The sequence below is a fragment of the Hyperolius riggenbachi genome, chromosome 3 (genome assembly GCF_040937935.1).
Source record: "Hyperolius riggenbachi isolate aHypRig1 chromosome 3, aHypRig1.pri, whole genome shotgun sequence".
In the NCBI taxonomy this organism is placed as follows: domain Eukaryota; kingdom Metazoa; phylum Chordata; class Amphibia; order Anura; family Hyperoliidae; genus Hyperolius; species Hyperolius riggenbachi.
Genome location: NC_090648.1, coordinates 497,793,739 through 497,816,986, shown reverse-complemented (window position 1 = coordinate 497,816,986; position 23,248 = coordinate 497,793,739). Strand labels below are relative to the sequence as shown.

The following is a 23,248-nucleotide window of genomic DNA, read 5'->3' as shown; positions in this document are numbered from 1 at the left end:
TGAAATATGGCCAAACTGGTGGCAAGTGGCATCTTGGCAGCTGCACGCTTGACTTTTCTCAGTTCATGGGCAGTTATTTTGCGCCTTGGCTTTTCCACACGCTTCTTGCGACCCTGTTGACTATTTTGATTGTTCGATGATCACGCTTCAGAAGCTTTGCAATTTTAAAGAGTGCTGCATCCCTCTGCAAGATATCTCACTATTTCTGACTTTTCTGAGCCTGTCAAGTCCTTCTTTTGACCCATTTTGCCAAAGGAAAGGAAGTTGCCTAATAATTATGCACACCTGATATAGGGTGTTGATGTCATTAGACCACACCCCTTCTCATTACAGAGATGCACATCACCTAATATGCTTAATTGGTAGTAGGCTTTCAAGCCTATACAGCTTGGCGTAAGACAACATACATAAAGAGGATGATGTGGTCAAAATACTCATTTGCCTAATAATTCTGCACTCCCTGTATCTATTCTGGTTTATTTAATAATCGATGTCTGACTGTACTCTTTAGACTGTTGGAGAGGCTAGGAGTCGCACTGCTACACTGCATATTTTGTCATATGTTCCTTTTTATCTTTGTTGAATAAACGCTGACTTAAACAAAAGAAATACAAAATGTTCTGCAATGTGGAAAATTTCAGAGGATGTGGTCGGAAGCCAAAAGTGACACCTGTGCTGGCCAGGAGGATAGTGAGAGAGGTGAAAAAGTATCCAAGGGTCACCACCAAGGCCATCCTGGTGAATCTGGGCTCTGCTGGTGGCAAATGCAATGTCTCAAGGCAGACAATCCAACGGACAATGCATAGTTACATAGTTACATAATTACAGTTATTTTGGTTGAAAAAAGACATGCGTCCATCAAGTTCAACCAGAGTACACACTGCTGGGTTGCAGGTCAAGGAGGATGCCACTTCTCCAGATAGGGCACTCATCTGGACAAAGACTTCTGGTTATGGTCAGAAGAAACAAAAATTGAATTGTTTGGTCACAATGATGTTTCCTTCATTTGGAGGAAAAAAAGGAGAAGCCTTCAACCCAAAGAACACCATCCCCACTGTCAAACATGGTGTTGGGAACTTAATGCTTTGGGCTTGTTTTTCAGCCAATGGACCAGGGAACCTAATTACAGTAAAGGGCACCATGAAAAAAAAAAGCAATACATGAGGATTCTCAACGGCAACAAGTAGTCTGCAGAAAAACTTGGCCTTGGGCACCAGTGGACATTTCAGCATGAAAATGACCCAAAACACACAGCAAAAGTGGTGAAGAAATGGTTAGCAGACAACAACATTAATGTTTTGGAGTGGCCCAGCCAGAGTCCTGACTTGAATCCAATTGAAAACCTGCAGAGGGAGCAACAGATCAGGGTTATGGCAAGAAGACCCTCCAACCTGAAAGATTTGGAGCTCATTGCTAAAGCTGAATGGGCAAAAATACCTGTGGAGATATACAAAAAGCTGGTCTGCAATTAAGTGTTTGATAGCTGTAATAGCCAATAAAGGCTTCTCTATTGATTATTGAGAAGGGTATGAATCATTTTGGACTGGACATTTTTTTGCTCAAATGTAAATAAAAGCTGAGAATAATTTTTTTCCACAATAATGCCTCTTGTACATCATCTTGTTATCTTTTGGGAGACACCTATGTCATTTTCCATAAAAAAATACTTGCTGGTTGAATAAAAGTAACTTTAAGTCAAAATTTGCCAGAGGTTTGAATAATTTTTCCGGCAGTAAATGGCTTCTGAGAACAGGAAAGAGATAAAAAGGGTCAATTGTTCATAGATTTTAGCTCCTGCATACTTCAATGACTGTGTCATTGAGCAAAGACAATTAAACAGTAATAACTTATACATTTAAAATAAAATCATGAGACGTCTTAAGAGTCATTTTTAGGAAAAGGAGGATAGGTACAATTGTTTAGCTCATCAGCTTATTTTCAACTCGGATGTCCTTTAAAGTGAATGGGAACCGCATTTAAAAAAAATGAGACAGATACTTACCCAAGGAGAGGGAAGGCTCTGGGTCCTATAGAGCCTTCCCGCTCCTCTCCTGGTCCCCCCGTTCCGGTGCTGGCTCGCCCGGTAGCAGTATTTGACTAATTTAGTCAAATACTGCTTTACCCGTCCGAAGGAGGCTTCAGAAGTCTTCAGGGAGTCCGAGTGCTCCTGAAGAAGGGCGGCCCTGTACTGCGCCTGCGCACGCACGCTCACGCTTGTGCAGTATGGAGCCGCACGTCTTCGGGAGGACACGGCTCCCAAAGACTTCCAAATACCCTTTCGGCGGGGGATTGAAATGGGGGGGGAGGAGCCAGCACAGGATAGAGAGCACCGAGAGAGGAGACGGAAGGCTCTATACGACCCAGAGCCTTCCCTCTCCTTAGGTAAGTATTTGCTTCATTTTTTTTTAAATGCAGTTCCCATTCACTTTAAGGGTAATACAGGAGATGTCAGACAAGCCAAGATATAGCTCCAATCTTTTGTAAAAATGATCTGGTGTACACTACAGTTGCTAGCAGAAGGTTTCCACCAAGAGTGGCTAACCTGAGGAAGGACATTGGTGATCACGAAACACCACAAGGGACAGTATTTCTTAACTATTGGCCAATAACGTACCCCTACATGTAGGGCTTGCAAGGTAGTGGACCAGGAAACTCCATGACCAGGAAAACACAAAGACAAAAAACAGGAGCCAATAGTGTAATATGCCAAGGTACCAGATAAATCCAAGAATAAAAGGATTACTCACAATATTCAGGTTGCAATAGATATGCAACCACCAATAAGGCTGACAGAGGAATAACTGCCACCACTTGAGGTTGCGAGGGTCCTTGCTGGTCACGCTCCTGGTGAAATAGCCCTTGATTAGGAAGTACTAAAATAAGAAAACACGTTTTGCTGGGGCGTTCCCCACTTCATCAGGTCAGTTGTACCAAAAATTGCAGTGTGACTAAAGGAGTTCATTGAGGAGCATATGAGAGATCTCCATTAGCCACACGGCACCATTTGGCATGAACCTGCACCTGTCCTGAATGCCCCCGAAACGTGTTGTCTAAACTTGTTTATTTTGTGCAATAAACATTCAATTTGGCTTTAATGCTCTGCAGGAGACATAAAGGTGGCCATAAATCTCTCGACGTGGTGGCCGACTGACCATCCGATTAGTTAGTTATTATCTAATTGGATGAAAATCAGTGAAACCAAGAGCATGCCCAATGGACAATATGACCAATTTCAGGCTGAAAATTGGACTTGCTGCAAGATGTCGGGCCATTGTGGTTGATCAGGTGTGCAGCCCCTAGTGCATACAACTCTGGCCCTTGGGCCAAATCTGGCCCTCAAAGCCATTAAATTTGGCCCCAAGTGGTTTCCCCACTTTGCATTATGTTTGGCCCACTCATGACCACCAGGGAAGCTATATTGAAGGTGAAGCCCTAGATCACCAGGGAAGCCATATGGAGGAGGTAGCAATAAACACTAGGGGACTGTATAGAGAATGGGTGGGAGGCACTAGACACCAAGGAACTGTATAGGGGGGAGGGAAGACCACTAGACAAAAGGGAACTGTATATGAGAGGAGGGCCATTAGACACCATGGAATTTTATAAGGGAGGAAGGTAGCCAGTAGACATTTAGGTTGGCCTGCGACTAGGTCCCGGTGTACAATTTCGGCCCATGACTAGGTCCCGGTGTACAATTTCGGCCCATGACTAGGTCCCGGTGTACAATTTCCGCCCATGACTAGGTCCCGGTGTACAATTTCGGCCCATGACTAGGTCCCGGTGTACAATTTCGGCCCATGACTAGGTCCCGGTGTACAATTTCGGCCCATGACTAGGTCCCAGTGTACAATTTTGGCCCACTTTGTATTTAAGTTTGACACCCCTGCCCTAGTGTATCAATGTGCCCCACGTGTGCATTTATACAATACCTGATCTGTGTCGCCCACCGCGAGCTGCTCATCCATCTTTGGAATCCCTCGCTCCTCTGTTAGCGGTAAACATGCCGCCAGTGTGGTGCATGTGTGATGTCACACACCTGTGTGCTATAGGCCGGCAGCATATATAGCATAGGCAATATAGAAATGCACACACATACATGTGGCCCCCATTTATACACTGGGGGGCAGCGGCGGACGTGTCAAATTCCTGAGAGATTTCATACTGATACCGATTGGGAATCGGCCTGCGGTGTATGAGCAGCCAACAGATCTCCCTCCGATCAGATCAATCAGAGAGAGATTTGTCTCTTGGATGAATCTGCCCATCATTGTCTGATGTATGGCTATCTTAAGCCCAGGGGCGTAACAATAGCCTCTGCAAGGGATGCAGCCACAGGGGGGCCCTTAGGGGGAGAAGCTTGAAGGGGCCCCTGGTCCTGGGGCCCTCCAGGGTCATTTTAAGTGAAGGGGGGGCTCAGCACAGGAAGGGGGAGCAGCAGGCACAAATAGCAGTGGGGAGGGGGGCCCGACTCCCCACCACCATTACCTCGGGTTAACATTAGCGCTCCCCCCTCCAGCAATGACAGCTGCGGGGCCCCATCCAACGTTTTGCAGGGGGGCCCAGGGATTTCTAGTTACGCCCCTGCTTGAAGAGGAACTCCAGTGAAAATAATGTAATAAAAAAAGTGCTTCATTTTTACAATAATTATGTATAAATGATTTAGTCAGTGTTTGCCCATTGTAAAATCTTTTAAATCCCTGATCTACATTCTGAAATTTATCACATGGTGACATTTTTACTGCTGGCAGGTGATGTAGCTGCTGCATGGTTTTTTTTTGGCAGTTGAAAACAGCTGTAAACAGCTATTTCCCACAATGCAGCAAGGTTCACAGACAGGAAACTTCCAGGAGTACCATGGTCCTCAGAGCTTCTTGTGGGAGGGGCTTCACCACAATATCATTTATACAGCGCCCCCTAATGATCAGTTTGTGAAAAGGAATAGATTTCTCATGTAAAAGGGGGTATCAGCTACTGATTGGGATAAAGTTCAATTCTTGGTCAGAGTTTCTCTTTAAGCCAACTACTACCTCTCATTTTTAAACTGTTTCTAAATAATGTTACCATCTTTTGGTGCCACCGTCCTCCAGCCTGTTCTGTACATGTAGGGAGGCACGTTATTGGCTGGCAGTTGAACGGCGCTCTCTATATCGTTATGTTTCTTTCCAGTGTGCTGAGCTACCAGACGCCGCACTAAGCTGCATTATTGCTGTAGCATTTGAAGGTATTTTGAGACATATGTATGCCCGCACTCCATATATTTAATGAATGCTGCTCTGTAGGTAGGAGGTATATCCTCCGCTCTGTAGGGAATGCTGCGCGCGTTATGTGGCGTCCCGTTGGGAACGATTGTTTCTGGGGAACAGATACATGTTATTACCAGAGAAATTTAAATCTTTAATGAGAATGCATTGTTCACGGGGAGTTCTAGTCGTTTTCTCTATCTTCTTTAACGCACAGCTCACAGTGGAACATTCGCATAGATACTCTGTGAGATGTATACAAGGAAGGTATACAAGCTGACAGTCATCGGGGGACGTGTACATAAGCATAAAGACTCAGCTTGGCTGGGAAAACATATTCTTAAGGTGCCCATACATCTTGTGGCCAATCGACCATCCAATTCGATAATTATTATCGGAAAGCGTGAAAATCGGTGCCGCCAAGTGCCTGCCCGATCGAGGATGTGACCAATTTCGGGCCGATCGGACATGCTGCAAGATGTTGGGCTGTTGTGGTCGATCGGGTGCACGGCGGTAACAACGACAAGACCTGCAGTGTATAAATGTGCATGTATGTGTGCATTTATACATGACCTGTCCTGTGTCGCGGTGCCCGTCTGTCATCCATTAGCCCTATACATGCTTGGGCTAATGAACATTAGTGCCAATGGCGGTGCCCAAATTGTCCATTTACCGCAGGCGCCAAAATTACCTGTTTTGAGGCAATGCGGCCTGGATCATTGTAGTTACATGCCTGCATTTAGGTGATACCATTAACCACTTAAAGTGTACCAGAGACGAAGCACCCTCATGTATTTTACCATATATACCAGTGGGAACATTAAAGAAAACATCTACCCTGCTCTCTGTTTCATTCTGCACTGCACAGCTTGTTTCTTATCAGCCCTGATAAAATCCCCGACTGAGCATTCAGTCTGGCTTTGCTCAGGAATCATTATAGCTGAGTCATTATAGCAGAGCCAGAAGGGGGCAGGCTTGTGCTTGGAAAGACATCAGAGAAGACAGACACAGCTATAATGATTCCTGAGCAAAGCCAGACTAAATGCTCTGTGGGGGATTTTATCAGGGCTGGTAACAAGCAGGCTGTGCAGTGAAGGATGAAACAGAGAGCAGGGTAGGTGTTTTCTCTAATGTTCCCACTGATATATATGGTGAAATACATCAGGGTGCTTCGTCTCTGGTTCACTTTAAGGACCATAGGCTTAAACCGCCCCTAGTGACCTGGCCATTTTTTTTACAAATTAGGCCACTGTAGCTTTAAGGCCTCGCTGCAGGGCCGTACAACTCAGCACACAAGTGATTCTCTCAGTTTTCTGCCCACCAGCAGAGATTTCTGTTGGTGAGTTGTAATCGCTCCCCCAGTGTTTTTTTTTTTTTTTTTTTTTTTACAAATATTTGCTTTTTTTAAAATAATTAATAAACCTATTTATTTATATATTTTTTTCCCTACCCTTCCTCCCCTAGCAAGCCTATGACAGCGATCGGCTGTCATAGGCTTCAGCCAATGAGATGAGAGCTAATTACTCTCCTGCGTCCCAGGGGGACGGCCGTGTCACACACAGCGGAGCTCCGTCATCCAAGCGGAGATGCGCGTGCTTCTGCAAATCCCCCCCCCCCCCCATGATTTTACGCCGATCAGTGTTAGGCGGTCCTGGGGCTGCCGCCGTGGCCACGCCCAGCGGCGTGACGTGGACGGCAAATGATTAACGACTAAGGTCCTGACTCACTAATAACTATTGCACTGTTCAGCACGCGGTACATGAAAGACTGTGTGGTAAGGGTTACGCACGCTCGCTATGTACGCTGCTGGCAGCATAGCATGCACTCTTAAGGTGCGCGCCCTCAGGGTAAATTACACATGGTAGTGCAGCACCGCATCCGTGATACTAGCGCGCCTAATTTACAAGGAGTGCGTGCACTTTAACCTGTTGAGGGCCCTGGGCTTACACCCCCCCCCCCCCCCCCCCCCCCAGTGTCCAAGCTATTTTTTTCCTAACTAGGCCCCTGCTGCAGAGCCTTCCAACACAGCCCTTCTGCTGTGTTGGAAGGCTCTGATCGCTGCTGGGGTGTTTGTTTGTTTCTTGTAAATATTTATATCTTTTTTTTTTATATAAAAATGATGTTTTTTTTTCTTTCTATTTCCAGGATGCCCCCGCCAGCCAGTCATAGTGACTACCTCCATAGACATCAGCCTATGAGAGCCGATCACTTCCTGCAACTCCGGAGGGGACAGCCGTGTCACACGGCTGTCCCCAGTACAGCGCTGCTTTAGATCGCAGCGCTGTACGGTGTAAATAGATGGCGGTTTCGCCGACTAACAGTCCCTAGGAGACTAATGACGGAGCAGAGCATCGGCGCACGCGACCTTCTGCAAAACACGCCCCCAGTACTGCACGACAATTGGCGTTAGGCGGCCCTGGGGCTACCGCCGTGCTCGCGCCGATTAGCGTGAGGCGGTCTTTAACTAGTTAAGAGTGCAATCTACACTGCCGGCAGTGCAGATGCATAACCTTTACCTCACAGTCTCTCATTTACCTTGCGCAATAGTTATAAGGCTCCCTGCACACTGCATGCGATTCCGACTCTGATTTTTAATCGGTTTTTACATCCGATTCCGATTTTTAATTGTTACTGCATGCTGCATTTTTTCCTCCGTTTTTTTCTGTTGATTGTATTCAGGGCAAATCGGAATTGCAAATCGGAATCGGAATCGCAAATCGGATTTGCAGTGTGCAGGGAGCCTTAGTGACTCAACCCCTAACTGTAAAATTTTGCTTACACCACTGCTGTTATTATGTCTTCGGATTCTCTCCATGACTAACACCGGACCACACGCCAGTGATTTGATTGAGATGAAGTGATGCACTTTCACTCACTTATCCATTCACTGACAAAGAGAGTAATCAGCCATGTGCGGAATGAGGCTACTATATGCCTGTGTATCGCAGGCTTTATATCCAATATGCTCTGTGAAAGGAATTGGTGTTTTCTGTCAGAAACACAATATACCCACTGTGTACTTCCTAAATGGTGAAAAAATACCAGCACTTCCTAGTCTGTACAGAAGAGGGAGCTCCTCACAGCACACATTGCTGTAAATAGTGCATTTATTATAGTGTCGTGAGGAAAACTTCACCTGAACTTGAATCTGCACAACACTGAATTGCATTCAGGGTACTTCCCATTCAAATCCCATAAGGGGTCTCCACTGTTGCTCTCCGCAATTTAATTTTATTAACCATTTAATGACATTGTAGCATATTAAAACGTGCTGTTTGAGCCTGTTAATGGCAACAGCACGTTAATGCGTTACTCGCCCGCGGCTGCTCTGCACGTGTGCTCGTCCCCCCTTACCGTTGGGACCCCATGTTCAGCCATTGGGAAAGAGGACTGAGCGGTCCTCTACCCAATCGCAATGCCTGGAATGAATGGACGTGATTGCGAACAGCGGATACGTCCATTCATAAAACAGGAAACAGTCACAGCGTAGTAAAAAAAGTGATCACTTCCTATAAAATGGGAGAGTGATCACTAGCGCCATCTAGTGGCCAAAAGGTAAAATTACACACACAGACAAATGCATACACATACACTTATTAAAATATCAATAAAATTAATACCTTACACTGCCAAAGCCCCCCCCCCCCCCCCAAAAAAAAAGCACTTGTAAAAAAAATACATAAATAGTTGCCTTAGAGCTTTTTTAATCTATATTTTATGAAGGAAAATTACTTTTACTTTACTACATAGGGGCGTGTAATTATGGACCTGACCAAAAAAAAACAAAAAACTGAAAAATAACACCTATATTTCCAAACACTATATTGTCGCCATACATTTTTATAGGGACATAATTTAAATGGTTTAATAATTGGGACAACTGGGCAAATAAAATGTATCGGTTTTATCCACAGGAGAACGTTTTAATTTTAAAACGATAATAACCGAAAACTGAGAAATAATGAATTGTTTCCATTTCTTTCTTATTTTTCCCATTAAAATGCATTTAGAATAAAAGAATTCTTAGCAAAATGTACTACCCACAAAAAGGCTAACTGGTGGCGAAAAAAACAAGGTATAGATCATTTTGTTGTGATTATGTAACGATTGGTGTCAGCACACAGAGTATTTCTGATTATTGGTGCTCTGCAGTATCACCAATAATACAGATGCTATACCCGATTATGTGTGATCTACAGAATCACCAATAATACCAGTATAGCTTGACACAGGACACCTAATGTGGTATAGTGTTTGGTGCAACAGCAAGAAAAGGTTAACTCCCGAGGAGCGGAAGATACAGACTCTACTGCAGCCAGTGGACCCCTGAGGTGCAGGTGGCCGGAGACTTCCTGTATTTTCTGCTCTCCCGCCGGCCACCGCGCATACCGGGAGGGGGGCCCCCCGAGGTGAGGGAGGGAGGATAGGAGTCGGGCCCCCCACCCGGATAGCTACCCACCCACCCGGCTACCTTACCCACCTGGCTACCTAACCACCCACCCGGCTACCTACCCACCTACCTAACCACCCACCCGACTACCTACCCACCCGGCTACCTAACCACCCACCCGGCTACCCACCCACCCGGCTACCTACCCGGCTACCAACCCACCCACCCGGCTACCTACCCCCCCGGCTACCTACTCACCCACCCGGCTACCTAACCACCCACCCGGTTACCCACCCACCCGGCTACCTAACCACCCACCCGGCTACCTACCCACCCGGCTACCTACCCGGCTACCTAACCACCGTGCCGGCTACCTACCCACCCGGCTACCTACCCGGCTACCTAACCACCCACCTGGCTACCTACCCACCTGGCTACCTACCCGGCTACCTAACCACCCACCCAGCTACCTACCCACCCGGCTACCCACCCACCCGGCTACCCAACCACCCACCCGGCTACCTAACCACCCACCCGGCTACCTACCCGGCTACCTAACCACCCACCCGGCTACCTACCCGGCTACCTAACCACCCACACGGCTACCTACACACCCACCCGGCTACCTACCCACCCACCAGGCTACCTACCTACCCACCCACCCGGCTACCTACCCACCCGGCTACCTACCAACCCACCAGGCTACCTACCTAAAGACCCACCAGGCTACCTACCTACCCACCCACCCACCTACCCACCCACCAGGCTACCTACCCACCCGGCCACCCACCCGGCTACCCAGCCACCCACCAGGCTACCTACCCACCCGGCTAAGGGCTACCTACCTACCCACCCGGCTGCCTACCTACCTACCCACCAGGCTACCTACCCACCAGGCTACCTACCCACTCACCCACCAGGCTACCTATCCACCCAACCACCCATGGGAGCTGCGCGCCAGATGGAGGCTGGGACAGGAGGTCTGCTGCTGCAGGTGAGTAAATGGTTTTTTTATTATTTATTTTAGCAGGTGTATGTTCTGGGCAGGTCTGCCACATGATTGCATGTATGTTCTGGGCAAATTTGCTACATGATTGCATGTGTTTTCTGGGCAAATCTGCCGACATGATTGCACGTATTTTCTGGGCAAATCTGCCGACATGATTGCACGTATTTTCTGGGCATATCTGCCGACATGATTGCACGTATTTTCTGGGCATATCTGCCGACATGATTGCACGTATTTTCTGGGCATATCTGCCAACATGATTGCACGTATTTTCTGGGCATATCTGCCAACATGATTGCACGTATTTTCTGGGCATATCTGCCGACATCATTGCACGTATTTTCTGGGCATATCTGCCGACATGATTGAATGTATTTTCTGGGCAAATCTGCCGACATGATTGAATGTATTTTCTGGGCAAATCTGCTCACATTACGTGTATTTTCTTGAGAAAACCTGCACAATTATGTGAATTTTCTGGGGAAAGGGTCACCAAAGCTTGGGCCCTCTGTCTTTGCGTTGCACTTTTCAAGGGAACCTGAGGTGAGAATAATATTGAGGCTGCCATATTTCTCTCCTTTTAAGCAATACCAGTTGCCTGGTTGCCGTTCTGGTCCTCTGCCTCTTATTCTTTTAACCATAGACCCTGAACAAGCATGCAGCAGGTCAGGGGTTTCTGACAATATTGTCAGAACTGAGAAGATTAAGCTGCATGCTTGTTGCTGGTGTAATTCAGTTTATTACTACAGCCAAATAGATCAGCAGGGCCGCCAGGCAACTAGTATTGTTTAAAAGGAAATAAATATGGCAGCCTCCATATCACTCTCACCCCGGGATCACTTTAAATTACAGTTAGCCCCGCCCTTATCCAGTCATTGCCACGCCCATTTTTTGCCGCGCCGCTACGTGCCGCAGGTTCTATCCACACCCGTTTTTTGCGCCGCAGGTTATCGCCACGCCCATTCTTTGACGCAGCGCGCGAAGCGTGCCGCAGGTCAGGGGGCCCACAATTGATATTTTGCACAGGGGCCCACTGCTGGCTGTGTCCGCCACTGTCACTGACTGTGCTGAAGCTGACCTCCTCAAGCGGAGGAGAGACAGACTGTACAGCAGCCAAGGATTCCCTGATGGATTGGGAATCAGACTGTACTGCAGCCAAGGATTCCCTGATGGACTGGGAATCAGACTGTACTGCAGCCAGTGGACTCCTATGGGGTAGAGCCCCCTGACTAAACTGCAAGAAGGTCTTCCTGAGGAGCAGGTAGCCCTTGCAGCTAATTGACCCCTGGAGAGTTAGTGTCACGAGTAGTACAGTAAGGCTGATCACTCAAGGGATGAGTGACGGCCAGAAGGGTCAGACAGGCCAGGTCGGCAACACACGAGTAGATAAAGTACAGAGACAGAAGACTGATACGGTATCCGGGTACAGGCAAGGTTGGCAACGGGTAGAAAGATAGGCAAGGTACCTAATCAGTAAGCAAGAGAGTGTTCAGGAAAGCCAGAGATCATAACAGGTAACAGTATAGCACAATCCTAGTCTGAGGTGTGAGGTCCTTGATCTCAACACCTGGGAACTAGTCTAGAGTATAACAGTAGTAACACAGCAATCTCCTAGTCTTAGGTGTGAGGTCCTTGGTCTCAACACCTGGGAAATAGTCTAGAGTATAACAGTAGTAACACAGCAATCTCCTAGTCTTAGGTGTGAGGTCCTTGGTCTCAACACCTGGGAACTAGTCTAGAATATATTAGTAGCAACACAGCAATCTCCTAGTCTTAGGTGTGAGGTCCTTGATCTCAACACCTGGGAACTAGTCTATTAGATAACAATACAATTATACAATTGAAGCTAACAGCGGAATCTGACTAAGGCCTCTTGCACACTGCAAGTGATTCCGATTCAGATTCCGCTTTTTAATCAGTTTTTACATCCGATTCAGATTCTGATTTGCAGTGTACAGGATGCAAACTGCAAATCGGAATCGGAATCGGATGTAAAAACTGATTAAAAAGCGGAATCTGAATCGGAATCACTTGCAGTGTGCAAGAGGCCTTAGTGTGAATTCCCAGCTCCGGCTGGTTCTAACACACTGTAAGATCTGACTGAGGTCTGAGTGCTCACACGTGAGTGTTCGCAACGGCAGACAACCTGCAACTGACAAGCAAGTCCTATAAGTACTCAGAGCTCTCACCAACCCCGCCCCAGTCACTCAGCCAATCCGGAGCACAGCCGGAGTCAGCTGACCGGCCTGATCAGCTGACTCCCCTTCTACTGACATAAAGGTCCTGTCGCCTGGCCCGCGCACGCGTAGCTCTCAACCTGTGTGCACTAGAAGGACCAGGCGAACCAGCAGCATGTCTCTAAAGAAGAAGGTATCACCAAACTTCGAACAATATTTGATAGATCTCTGGTACTTGCTAATGTAGCAACACATCGCCCCTATGAAGTACTATAAAAATATATACACGGCTGGGGCTCATGGTGTGTTTGCCAGATAGATCACTTTATTATAATACAATAACTGCACCATTCGCTTATTTGCATGCAAAAATTAGCTATTTAAAAGAACCAATTTAAAATTATGCTGGAGAATCTTAGAGTCACTTAGCTGTGTATTGCACGTGCAAGACCAGTATTAACCTAATCTAAGCCGGCATAACACGCACACTCCCGCACATCCACATACAGCCTGGGCACCCACACATACTATAGTGGCCACAGTCCAAGATGGTAGGGCTTTAAACAGCAATAAGGCACCCCATAGGGGGCAATCAAGTTCCATCTGCGTAGCAGCGATAGTTGTGGGAGTTCAGTGTATCGATGAAGGCTTCCAGACCATAATAACCACTACTGTGTTTGATATATAATAACAGGGATGGTCAACATGCACTTTGCATCTCACCACTTCCGTCGTGCGATCCAGTCTAGTGGGTACCCACGCTTCCACAAGTGTCTATTCCGCTCACTCGTCCAGCAACTTTGGAGTGCAAGTTCCGTATCTTATTGCCGATATGGCAGGCCTTAATCCAGCTTGGAGGGACCACGCTGACTCCCCAGCTCGTCCAGAGCATGTGCGCGCCAGAGAGCGCTTCCATAGGTCAGCCTGGCGTGTAGTCTGCAGGAGGTGCTACAGTGACGCACAGTCTCCGCCCATCGACGCGTTTCCTGCCCCTAAGTTGGGCGATTCGTCAGGATGTACATTGGGCCTTCGTAAGTCCGTCCTTATACTGCCTTATGCTCCTCCCTCTTTGGTTGCATATCTCACAGCGTGTATCCACAGCGCGCAGCACAGTTCAGCAACCCATTTAAAGGGATATCTATTCCTTTTGCCTTTTCCTTTTTTACTTATGCGCAAGTACGCACAAATGGATCATAGTAGATAGTCCATATATCCGATACCGTCCAATCAGCGATTGACACGTATGTTACAACGATCCTTTTAACTACACTATACCACATAATATCAATAGCATACTATCTCTAGGCGGTCACTGTTAAGGGCAAAGCAGGGACATATCAAAAGATATAATTAACGTCAAGGGGATGTTTTGCAGTTAAATGTAGGTCTCCATACATACAGACTCCATACACTCCTGCACCAATCACTCCTATATTTATAATGAGTATCACTTCACATAGTCCTTTTTCAGGTGTATGCCACCTTATTCAAAAAGGGTTTAGGCCTCGTTCACATCATTTAGCGCAGATGGCTGTGGATTGGAACGCAACGCGTCCGATCGCACGCCATCTGCGCTCCTATGCGCTGCAGATCTCATTCATTACAATGAATGGGATCTGCGCTGCGTTTCCCAAAAATGCGTGCAGCACGCGATAGCGCAATCGCGCTGCCACGCAGCGCATATGATGGGAACGGTAGAAGGGCTGTCTATGCCTTTCTACCGTTCTTGCGTGTCGCACACTATACGCGCTGCCAAAATGCGCACGGCAGCGCGTATAGTCTGAATGAGGCCTTAAGGTTAAATTCATTATTAAGGCCACAGGGAGATAGAGTCTGCAATTTAAAGATCCACATACTCTCCTTGCAAAGGAGTTCATTTCTCCAATCCCCACGTCTCCCAGAAATCCCCAACTTATAAATTCCCTTAAAGAGACACTGAAGCGAAAAAAAATATATGATATAATGAATTGGTTGTGTACTATGAATAATTACTAGAAGATTAGCAGCAAAGAAAATATTCTCATACTTTTATTTTCAGGTATATAGTGTTTTTTCTAACATTGCATTATTCTATAATATGTGCAGATTACACAACACTCAGCATTCAAAATGAGTCTTTCAGAGCAGTCTGTGAAGTAATGACCTCTCCTCTGGCAGAGGAAAAGTAAATAGTCCAGGAACAGTTGAGATAATAAAAGTCAGATAACAGCCCTCTCCACGACTAACTTAGTCGGAGAGCTTAATGGCTTGTTTGCATAGAGATAACAACTGGAGTTTCTCAACTCTTCCTGTACTGGAAACAATTAGACTGATGTATCTGATCTTAATGTTTTATTTCTTAGCTGTACTACACATACAAATCATAATATCATAATTTTTTTTTCCGCTTCAGTGTCTCTTTAAACACAGTGCCCTGCAATCTCGATCCATGCTTTTCTGCATAGTGTTTTCCAAGTGTCATATCCATATTCCCATTTATGATGTTACACATATGCTCCAGAATACGTGACTTCAAGGCCCTCTCTGTCATCCCTATGTACATAAGGCCACATGGGCAGGTGATCATGTCTACTACATTTTGGGTATTACAATTCATAAAGGATTGAATCCTATACTCCTTAGATCCACCACTATCCCAAAAAGTTTTGGACCTATGTACATAGGGACAGGCCTTACATCCACCACACCTATACATTCCAGTAACTGGGATCTTATTTAACCAAGTGGTTGGTGCCGGACTCTTTCTATATTCACTTCTAACCAGCATATCCTTTAAGTTTGTTGGTCGTCTTGCTGTAATTTTAGGAATAGGATCTATAATTTCTGCAATCTCTGTTGAACCAGTTAATATGTGCCAGTGGCGATCCAGCATGTCATGGAGTTTACCCCAGTGGGCCCCATATGTAGTTATCAATCTAATTCGATCATTGTGTCTCTGTTCCCCACTGTCCAATCGATCAGGTCTCCTCCCTCCACTCAGCAGGTCCCCTCTATCTCTACTCCACGCCTTCCTCAAAGCTCTTCGAACCAGCAGCATGTAGCCACGTGGCAGAGGCCGCCAGCTGGAATGCGGAGATAGCCGCCCTGCCGCTTGCCCACGTGGCGGCATCTCCGCTATTCATTAGAGATTAGTAGTAATAAAGTTACTGCCGATTAAAAGGGAGGAGCACTGACAGGTGAAAATTGCTCCGGTCCGTTAGGGTAAAAACCCTTGGGGGTGAACTGGTTAACAAACATCTTTCTGTTTCAGTTTTTACCCAGCTTTATGCTGGGAATATACCATGAGCTCTATTCACAAAACTTCTCATAAGTGACTTATAAGTGACTTATTAATCACCTATTTGATAAAAAAAATACCCTTTCAACTCATTCACAAGCAAAATAATCACTCAAAGTAAGTTGTCCCTGATTAACTGAATTTCAGTATTACTTTTCTTGCCTTAATATTACCATATTTTTTGTTTTTTGGAAGCTTAAAAATGTAACATAGATAAGGTGAAAACTGAGGAAAACAGGTGAAAAAGTTTGTGACTTATGCCCTATGAGGTTTTTTCTGGCAGATAGATTGTCAGAAAATCATATTAATGCAGAGAAATTATCCCCATCTTGCTTTAAAGGGAACCTGAAGTGAGTAAAATTATTTAAAATAACCACATGACGTAGCTGTAAATGAATATTACATACTAACCTCACCGTCATTTCCTCTCAGAAGCTTACCATTTTCTTCTTACAGTGAGCCCTTCCAGTTCTGACAATATTTTGTCAGAACTGAAATATACCAGTTGCTGTCAGTTATATCTCAACTGCTGTCAGTTACAACTGAATGTGCAAGGTAATGTCCATGGTTCCGTATGGCTCAAGTGGGCGATATAACAGTTTAACAGTGTGCTGACCAGGAAGCTGCTATGGGGTGATGGCCATTTTTAAAAAGGAGGATGGAGAATTCCACTGATCACAGTGGACAAATGGGACGCAGGAGAGGAGAAAGAGGTTGAAGAGTAGACTACACAGGAGGTAAGTATGACCTGTGTATGGTTATTTTGACTTTTTATTTTCAGTTCAGGTTTAACCTCCCCAGCGGTATGGACAGAAATGTCCATCCATAAAAACATGTTATGAACAGTATAAACGTGCATACACATCAAAACTCTCCTGCACTGTATACTAGACCCTTGCTTGACACATTTTGGCAAGTTACAGGAAAAAAAAAGTTTTAAAAATACATTTTATCACTTTTTGCAAAGAAATCCTGGGAAAATTGAACGCCGGGGAGGTTAACCAGAGTTAGATTGTTGGTTAGAGTAACCCTTAGTATCATTTTCTGACTGCTGTTTGTTCCCTGTAGAAGGTTATGTTTATATTAAGATAGTGCTGGAGAAATGTTCTGACTACTCAGTTCTGGCTGTAATGCCTCCTTAGCAAGCCTTGCCCATCAGAGACACGCACCGCAAAAACTAAGTCTGCTATACACTGATATTTTAACCATGTAGAGAGATCATGTATAGTGATCATAGAGTTATTAATTAATGAGTTGAATATGATTAATAGACCTAAATAATAAGGTAAATAAGTTTGATTTCTATATATTTTAGCATGTATTAACCACTTCACCACTGAAGGGTTTTACCCCTTGAACACCAGAGCAATTTTCACCTTTCAGCGCTCCTTCCATTCATTCGTCTATAACTTTATTAACCACCTGAGCGGTCTGGACGAGCTCAGCTCGTCCAACACCGCCGGAGGTCGCCGCTCAGGCCCTGCTGGGCCGATTTTCATCAAATAAAAAGCAGCACATGCAGCCGGCACTTTGCCAGCCGCGTGTGCTGCCTGATCGCCGCCGCTCTGCGGCGATCCGCCGCGAGCAGCGGCGAAAGAGGGTCCCCCCAGCCGCCTGAGCCCAGCGTAGCCGGAACAAAAAGTTCCGGCCAGCGCTAAGGGCTGGATCGGAGGCGGCTGACGTCAGGACGTCGGCTGACGTCGATGACGTCACTCCGCTCGTCGCTATGGCGACGATATAAGCAAAACAAGGAAGGCCGCTCATTGCGGCCTTCCTTGTTTATTCTGGGCGCCGGAGGCGATCGGAAGATCGCCTCCGGAGCGCCCTCTAGTGGGCTTTCATGCAGCCAACTTTCAGTTGGCTGCATGAAATAGTTTTTTTTTTATTTAAAAAAAACCCTCCCGCAGCCACCCTGGCGATTTAATCAGAACGCCAGGGTGGTTAATACTTATCGCAATGAAATGAACTATATCTTGTTTTTTCCGCCACCAATTAGGCTTTCTTTGGGTGGGACATTATGCCAATAATTATTTTATTCTAAATGTGTTTTAATGGGAAAATAGGAAAAAAAGTGGGAAAAAAATATTATTTTTCAGTTTTCGGCCATTATAGTTTTTAAATAATGCATGCTACTGTAATTAAAACCCTTGAAATGTATTTGCCCATTTGTCCCAGTTATAAAACCATTTAAATTATGTCCCTATCACAATGTTTGGCGCCAATATTTTATTTGGAAATAAAGGTGCATTTTTTTCAGTTTTGCATCCATCCCTAATTACAAGCCCATAGTTTATAAAGTATCAGTGTTATACCCTCTTGACATAAATATTTAAAAAGTTCAGTCCCTAAGGTAACTATTTATGTATTTTTTTTATTGTATTTTTTTTTTTTTATTACACAAAAAAAAAAAATTGGGGAATGTGGGAGGTAATGAGTTAATTTATTGTGTAAAACTAATGTATTTGTATATGTAAAATGTTTTAGGGTGTCGTTTTACTATTTGGCCACAAGATGGCCACAGTGAGTTGGTATTCATGCAACCTGTAAGCGTCCGGAAGGACGCTTACAGGAAGCAGTGTGAGGCTGGGAAAATCACAATGATCGCGCTGTTTCTCATAGAAGCAGCAGATCATTGCGGGGGCTTAGATCAACAAACGGGAATGGATTTTCCCGTTCATTGATCTCCGGGCGAGTGGGTTGCGGCGTGCACGAGCGGTGGGAGCGCGCGCACGAGAGGCGGGAACGCGGACAATGGCGGTAGCGCGGGAGGTACGGGTTTCTCCGTCCCTTGGTTTTTTAAGGGTGCAAAAAGGGACGGAGAAATCTGTACCGCGGGGGGTTAAGTGGTTAAAATAGATGGTTGTTTGTTATGAATACCAAACCAAAACAATGAGCCATGTGATCAAGACAGTGCAACATGTGACCACAGGGGGTGTTCAGAAATCCCAGTTAATTAATGATGTACCAAAGAACATGCCAAGTTCCTAGATTAAGTTAAGAGCATACGCATATATCTTGGCGTCCATCAGATTTAGAAAGATGTCATAGAACACCACTTGGGTCACCACTTGGGTCATAAGTTCTAATTAAAATGTAATTGATGTAATTTTGATTTAAAAAAGACGTAGATTGCTTATGTTAAATGGTATCATCCTGATTTTAAACTTCTTGCTTTTACTGATGGCTAACACGGTACAATGCCCTTCTGCTACTACTTAAGTTATTTATACAAGAATAGAACGCTATATACCATTTTTAAGGATAAAGCTATATTTGTGTGCACCATACATTGTACAATCTCGAGAGAACAATTATCGATGGAGGATAAAATCTACAGCAGAATGTAACAATTGGTGTCAGCACGCAGAGAGAATCTGATTATTGGTGATCTGCAGTATCACCGATAATCAGATATATTGCTAACCTCTAGGCACCTATAGATAAGTGAGTGTTTGGTGTAACAGTATTACTTTGAGTGATGCACCTGCTGAGCAGGAGATATATAGTAAATAGACACTGCTCTGGGAGCACAGGAACCCTCCAGCAGCCTGAGGCTCTCCAAGGGGAGGAGTCAGACTGGAGACAGGAGGGGTCAGAGAGTGAGTGACACCTAAGGTGGATGTCACTATCTGATCTGGAGACTATCTCTTAGGGGATAGATAGCTCTCGAGGTCGGGCACGCCAGGTCGGCAACACACTGACAGATAAAGTACATAGACAGAAGGCTGATTCAGTATCCAAGGCTAGCAGGGTCTGGCAACGGAGTATCAGATATACGAGGTACCGAATCAGATGACAGAAGGAGTACATTTGAAATCGGCGCCGGTAGACTTGGGCGCAGGATTCAGCCGGTATATGGCTGATCCTGCTTCTGCACGAGTCCCGGTCGTGTTAATTACTATTCCCCCTCCAGGCCGCCATGGATAGTGGGGGAATGAAATAATTTGGCTTCCAGCGATTGCTGGAGGCCGAATTATTGTGTTTTTAAACAACCTCTGCTCCGTCTTCTGACTCGAGCCGACGTTATAGCCGCTAAATGCCCATGCAGTCTGCGCCATGAGAGAGAGAGATGTAGCCGATAAATACATTGGCGGAATAGCTGCGCCCATTTCAACTTGCGCTTCAATTAACTGCTCCGGACAGAAGAGTAGTCAGGAAAGCAATAAGTCATAACCGATATCAAACAATGCCTAGTCTGGGTGTGAGGTCCTTGGTCTCTACACCCCGGAACTATTCTGAAGTATAACAAAGTGATTTGCACCAGTTCCCTAGTCTTAGGTGCGAGGTCCGTGGTCTCAGCACCCTGGAACTAGTCTGGAGTATAACACAGATGATAATACAGTTCCCTAATCTGAGTGCGAGGTCCGTGGTCTCAGCACCCTGGAACTAGCTTAAGCATAAACAGAATACAATTCAATAATCTGGCTAAGTGTGTATTCCCAGGTCCACCTGGTTCAAACACACTGGGGATCTGACTAGGTCTGAGTGCTTCCACGTAGTGATCGCAACGGCAGACAACTTGCAAGTGACCAGCAGGAACTATATATGGAGTAGTGCTCTCCAGCACCACCCCTAATTGCTCAACCAATAGTATCCCGCTCAGGAGTCAGCTGATCGGCGTGATCAGCGGACTCTTCCTGCTTAGTATAAGAATTCTGCCTCTCAGCGCGCGCGCGTGTATTCCTAAGTCTATGTGCACTAACAGACTCAGCCACACCAGACACACGCTGTCGCGTGCAAACCGCCGCGCTGGACGCGGAACCAGCTGCCTTACTGTTGTTGCATGCGGCGGCTTTTCCGCGTTCTGCCTTGCTACCAAACACATGCTTCCGCGTGCAAACCACCGCACCGGACGCGGAATCAGCCGCCTGCTCAGTAGCACATGTGGCGGCTTTTCCGCGATCTCTCACACAGAAGAGTTGCTATATTGATATGGACTTGTTTCACTAAAGGAACTTTGAAAAAGTGTATTGAATGATGGACAATCGATAGATAATTTCTGACAGGTCCGATCTGAATTTTGATCATTTTTCTGATTGATTTCTCATAGAAGTGAATGGAAATCGATTAGAAAAACGATCAGAAAATCGATCGGACAGTAAAACTGTTGAAAAATATCATCCTGTACAGGGCAGTTTCTAGGCTAAAATGCACCCAGGGCGAAGGTGTAAAAATTGTGCCCCCACAGAGCCAGGTATAGGTGCCAGCAGTATAGGTTAGCCAGGTCTAGTTGCACTCAGTATAGGTAGCCAGCTGTAGGTCCCCCCAGTATAGGTAGCCAGGCATAGGTGCCCGGCTATTGGTCCCCCCAGTATAGGTAGCCAGGCATAGGTGCCCCAGTATAGTTGCCCCCAGTATAGGTTAACCAGGTAGGTGCCTCCAGTATAGGTAGCCGGTATAGTTGCCCCCAGTATAGGTTAGATAGGCAGGTGCCCCCAGTATAGGTTAGATAGGTAGGTGCCCCCAGTACAGGTTAGCTAGGTGGGTGCCTCTAATATAGGGAGTCAGAATAGTTGCCCTCAGCATAGGTTAGATAGGTAGGTGCTCCCAGTATAGGTTAGTTAGGTAGGTGCCTTCAATATAGGTAGCCAGTATAGTTGCCACCAGTATAGGCTAGCTAGGTAGGTAGGTGCCCCCAATACAGGTTTGATAAGTAGGTGCCCCCAGTATAGGTTAGATAGGTAGGTGCCCTCCCAGCCTCCCCCCTCCAGGATGCCGCTGTGGTTCCCAGGCAGTGAGAGAGCTTGGGGCCCCGCGGTCCCCCGGTTGTATGGGGGCATTGGGAAGCCTCCCCGTGGCGCTCCTGGATAGTGCTAATGTAGCATGAACTCATTCCCGCAGGGCAACCGCTTTGCGGTATTAGTTTTAGACCCTGCAAATTTTGGCATGCGAAAGCAAATGCATATTTGCATGAGCATTGCCTCATGAATAGCCAATTAGGCCAGATTTGCAAAGCTAGGTTTGTCAAATTTAACTTGGTTTGATGCACACATTAAATTCTCTGTGTAGAGTTACAGCAGACCACTGACGGAAAATAAAACTGCGCACAGACACCATGCTTTGGATTCTGTCAAATACACACTGTTCTTTTTACTTTTTCCTCTGCTCTCTGAGTAAACTTTATTTAACACTTCCTGCTTAACAAGCAGACATTGTCACTTGACTCTGGATCAGTGGATAAGCTGTATAATAAGGGAGTATAAATCATCAAGTCAAAGATTTCTCGTGGGAAAGGGGGTATCAGCTACTGACTGGGATGAAGTTCAATCCTTGGTCACAGTTCCTCTTTAAAGTGAACCTAAAGCCGATCAAAAAAAATGAGATTAACTCACCTGGGGCTTCCCTCAGCCCCTGCAGCCGATCGGTGCCCTCGCAGCTCAGGTCCGATGCTTCTGGACCCGACGACGACGACTTCCGGTTTCGCCGTCACCGGCCGACAGGCATGGGAACGCGAGTGATTGTTCGCGTTCCCAGCCTGTATATCACCCCCTATGCTGCTATTGCGGCCAGGAGGTTGTAAGCCTTTGGGCAAGGTCCTCCTCCTTTTGTGTCCTACCTGATCATGCACCTCCATTACTGTGAACCCATGCCATGCATCTCAGTGAACCTAGCTTGCCTAATCTCCATGCTCCATCCAATGACTGACTAAGCATTACCTGGTACTCATACTGTGCTGTGTGATCTGGTTTTGCTTGTATTCCTGCATTGTCATATTGCTGTTTGTCACCCCTAAATATTGTCTGTAACCTAAATTAATGTTCAGCGCTGCGTAATATGTTGGCGCTTTATAAATAAATAATAATAAATAAATATATAGGCTGGGAACGCGAACAATCACTCGCGTTCCCATGCCTGTCGGCCGGTGACGGCGAAACCGGAAGTGCTCGCCGGCGGGTCCTGGAGCGTCAGAGCGGGGCTGCGAGGGCACCGATCGGCTGCAGGGGGCTGAGGGAAGCCCCAGGTGAGTTAATCTCATTTTTTTTTATCGGCTTTAGGTTCACTTTAAAGGAGTACTGAACCCCCCCCCCCCCCCAAAAAAAAAGAGTTGAACTTACCTGGGGCCTCTACCAGTTCCCCGTAGACGCCCTGTGCCCGCTCCCGGATAAAACGACCCTCCAGTCCACGCCGACGGCTCACTTCCGCTTTTTGCGACTT

The 23,248-nt window shown here is 46.1% G+C and overlaps 1 long non-coding RNA gene across 1 annotated transcript in view; it reads right to left on the bottom strand.

Moving 5' to 3' along the window:
• Positions 1-23,248, bottom strand: part of LOC137564424 (uncharacterized) — a 41,001-nt gene extending 17,753 nt beyond the window's left edge. The window contains exon 1 of the long non-coding RNA XR_011030594.1: positions 23,149-23,248. This is a non-coding gene — a long non-coding RNA (uncharacterized lncRNA). The remainder of the gene's footprint in view (positions 1-23,148) is intronic.